The sequence below is a fragment of the Rattus norvegicus genome, chromosome 12, assembly GCF_021556685.1.
Source record: "Rattus norvegicus strain SHRSP/BbbUtx chromosome 12, alternate assembly SHRSP_T2T, whole genome shotgun sequence".
In the NCBI taxonomy this organism is placed as follows: domain Eukaryota; kingdom Metazoa; phylum Chordata; class Mammalia; order Rodentia; family Muridae; genus Rattus; species Rattus norvegicus.
Genome location: NC_141545.1, coordinates 23,364,431 through 23,368,102, shown reverse-complemented (window position 1 = coordinate 23,368,102; position 3,672 = coordinate 23,364,431). Strand labels below are relative to the sequence as shown.

Below are 3,672 nucleotides of genomic sequence, written 5' to 3'. Positions count from 1 at the left end.
ATCTTTTCAGGCCCACCTTCATTGTTTTAAGATACACATTTAAATTTGAACATGTGAGTTGCCTAATTACTTTTTCTCCTTATTCTTTGAATCTGTAATAGGGAAACAAAACCAACCAAGGTTATTCAACCTCACAGTTTAGGATACCTATGCCAGAATAATTATGTTGATGATCATTTGTTCCACATGCTTTCTATGGTCCAAGCATTAGCAAACTGCTCATATTACAACAGCTAGATGCCCTACCCTTATATAATTGACATTGAATTAGATAGGGAGACATTTTTATAATCTGAAAGATACTCTCATTTTATCTAGTTTAACTCATTTTATTCTCACACCAATCCTATGGAGTTTAACTACAAATTAGTATGATTTTACAGAGAAGAAACAAAAGTTCAAAGAAATTCAATATGACCAATGACTTTCATATTTGGAATTTTACTTATTACAGGATTTGCACAGTTAACCACTATACCATAATGCCCAATCATGTGCAAATCCATATATCACATTCTTACAAATTATTTGACATTTACTTTGTTTAGAATGTTTGTGTCTCCCCCAAATTCTTAGGTTGAAAATGAATCACCAATGTTAGGATATTAAGAAAGTTAATTAGGTCATGAAGTTGTAGCCCTCATGAATAGAATTGGAATCTTATGCAGGAGTCCCTGGTGAGGTATATTATCCTTTGCACCATATAAGGACTTAGTGAGATGGCATCACCTATGAATCAGAAAGTTAGATCTCACCAGACACTACCAAATAACTTGATGTTTAACATCCCAGACTCTAGAATAGTGATAAGTTTTGTGGTTTATTGTATATTTAGTCTAAAATATTATATTATAGCAGCTAGAAAAAACCAAGATATTAGCTCTTAATATTTTATGTTATCGTAGGCTTCTTTTGCCTTTGAAGACTCTGTTCAGTCTTCCTGAACTATCTCTCTAATGTATATTTCTTATACCTAGGTGTAGAAGATCCACACTGTAGGAGAAACTTTGTCTAATCACCTCTGTACTCTTCTTAATGCTCCAGTTGGCTTCCTTATACTTGAATACTGTTAATCGCAGAATTTTCCAATTTTTGCTATGACTGTTTCCCATGTTACACAGTTACCACTGGTGGCACATACAACATTTGTTGCATTTGTCTTTACTGCTGTATCTCTAGAGACTGATACACCGCCCACACAATTAATGCTTATTGAATGAATACTTAGATGACTCTTGGAAATAAACCTGGGTAACTTCTTGATCTTTGCTTTTCAAGCTACTATGTTCCCAAGTTACTTTTGTAGTTGGATGATTTGTGATAGACTATCAGATAAGTACAATTTTAGACAGAAAATTCACGTTGAAATGTTACAAAATTCAGCCTGGGTTATGTAGCAGAACTATTAGATTTTTCTAACAGGGCATTTAAGAAAAGCCTTCATGAATAGTATACTTTTTGAGAAACAGATTGGACAGATTCATTAAATTGCTGATGATAATGCAAGCAGCTTGTGACAGTGTGAGAATTAGAAGCTAACACAACTCTCTTGTTTCTCAATCCAGCCCCTTCTTGTTTTTAAATAAAATACCTTAATAACATTAATTCCATTCCAAGTGATTTTTTTAGATACTATCTCAACACACATCAGCCCAAGCTGTTGATTTCCAAAAATTAAATAACCTTGAAGAAGATCATAAAATCAGTCTGACCTCCATATATTTCCCTTACTATTCTAAAAAGTGATCTCTCAATTGTGATTTTATAATAAATTAATCACATCTTTAAAGACTTCATAATGACTGATTGCTCAGGTCACTTCTCTTATGGCAGTTAAGTCTTTAAAGGAGAAAGAATATGTTTAAACATTAAACAGACTAAAAAAGATAAGACATGAGTAAAATCATCATAGGGGTTACAAAAGCAGTGTAAACTCACATAAAAAATTAGTATCTGGGCAACAAAGAAGCCTGAATAGTTATACATAATTAGCATGAAGGGTACATGTAGAAAGTAATCGTTAGGAGCCACCACTAGCACTTGGAGTCCTGAGAATGACATACTCAAACTGTCTTATATAAGAGATATATTGAAAATAGGAATGAAATGTGTAATGTTGGAGAATAACTTGAATGACAGGCAGAATAATTTAGACTTAATGTTTTAGAAATCAGAAATAAAATCTTGAACAAAGTAATAAAGTATAAAAATAAACCATGTTAAGAAAGAGAGGTGGGATGAGGCAAGTGAAATGGCTCACTAGGTAAAAGTGCTTGCTGTCCAGCCGGAGGGCCTGAGTTCGAACTCCAGAACCCACATGGCAGGAGAGAACCAACTCTTACAAACTGTCTTCTACACACACACACACACACACACACACACACACACACACACACACACACACAGAGAGAGAGAGAGAGAGAGAGAGAGAGAGAGAGAGAGAAATTAAAAATTTAAAAAGACACACAATACATACACAATACATTGGGTAGGGAGATATTTGAATTAGGTCAGTTAATTTAGAAATTTAGAACACCCTGTAGAAATTTTAAACAAAAAAAATGGTAAGGAATAGATTAGGGACTTGACAGTGAAAATGGCAAGTGAGGATGGTGTTAAGAGTAACAATTACCATATTGAGAAGGCAGAAGGGAAAGGCGAGCTTAAAATAGTGCTTGGGCTAGAACAAAACTTTACAAACTATACTATCAAACACCCATTATAAAACTGTACTCAAGATTCCGACTTCCTTGCTTACCCTGATTATTCTTTTACATTAACCTATGGATTCTTATTTTACCTTAAAGATCACTTCAAATGTGATGTCCTGCATAACATCTTCAACATCTTATCATTTGTAGTTTCACAGCAGAGGAGTGTGCTTTCATGGAGTTTATCAATTTTTAAACGATCTGTTTTATCTTTATGCGTGTCTAGGTTGACTTTGAATCCCCTCCGAATGCAATCAAGGATGACTTTGAACTCCTGACCCTGCTGCCTCTATCACTGAAGTGCTGGAATCACAGGCGTCATGCCATATATATGCTGTAAACCTAGGGCTTCGTGCATTCTAAGCAAGCACTCTACTGAGCTATATTTCCCAGCCAGGAATTTATCTCTTCTAATCTGTAAGTAGGTTATGTATATCTTCTCTTTACAACTAAGATTAGCTCACTGAATAGTCAATGATGTGCCCCTAAGGTACTCTGAATTGTGACTATCGTGATTTTACTCTGTTGATGAAATAAAATATGAAGTGGAAGCAGAGTCAGCAAAAGAACCCAGGTCTCTGGATGCTTGGGCCAATATTCTTTTATTTTTCCAGTTATTGGATATTTTCTTTATTTATATTTCAAATGTTATCCCTTTCCCAGATTCCCCTCTAGCAACCCCTTTTTCCATCCTCCATCCCCCTTCTATGAGGATGCTCTCCCTCCCACCCACCCACTCCCACCTCAATACCCTGACATTCCCCTACACTGAGGAAATCAAGCATTCATTCACAGGACCAAGGGCCTCTCCTCCCATTGGTGTGCAACAAGGCTACATATGCGGCTGGAGTGGTGGGTCCCTCCATGTGTACTCTTTGCTTGGTGGTTTAGTCCCTGGGAGCTCTGGTGGAGTCTGGTTGGTTGACATTGTTGTTCTTCCTATGGGTTTGAAAACCCCCTC

At 36.1% G+C, this 3,672-nt stretch overlaps 1 long non-coding RNA gene across 1 annotated transcript in view; it reads left to right on the top strand.

Moving 5' to 3' along the window:
* LOC148002230 (uncharacterized) overlaps positions 1 to 3,125 on the top strand; it is a 5,121-nt gene extending 1,996 nt beyond the window's left edge. Inside the window, exon 2 of the long non-coding RNA XR_015634700.1 lies at positions 2,938 to 3,125. This is a non-coding gene — a long non-coding RNA (uncharacterized LOC148002230). The remainder of the gene's footprint in view (positions 1 to 2,937) is intronic.
* The last annotated feature ends 547 nt before the right edge of the window (positions 3,126 to 3,672 follow it).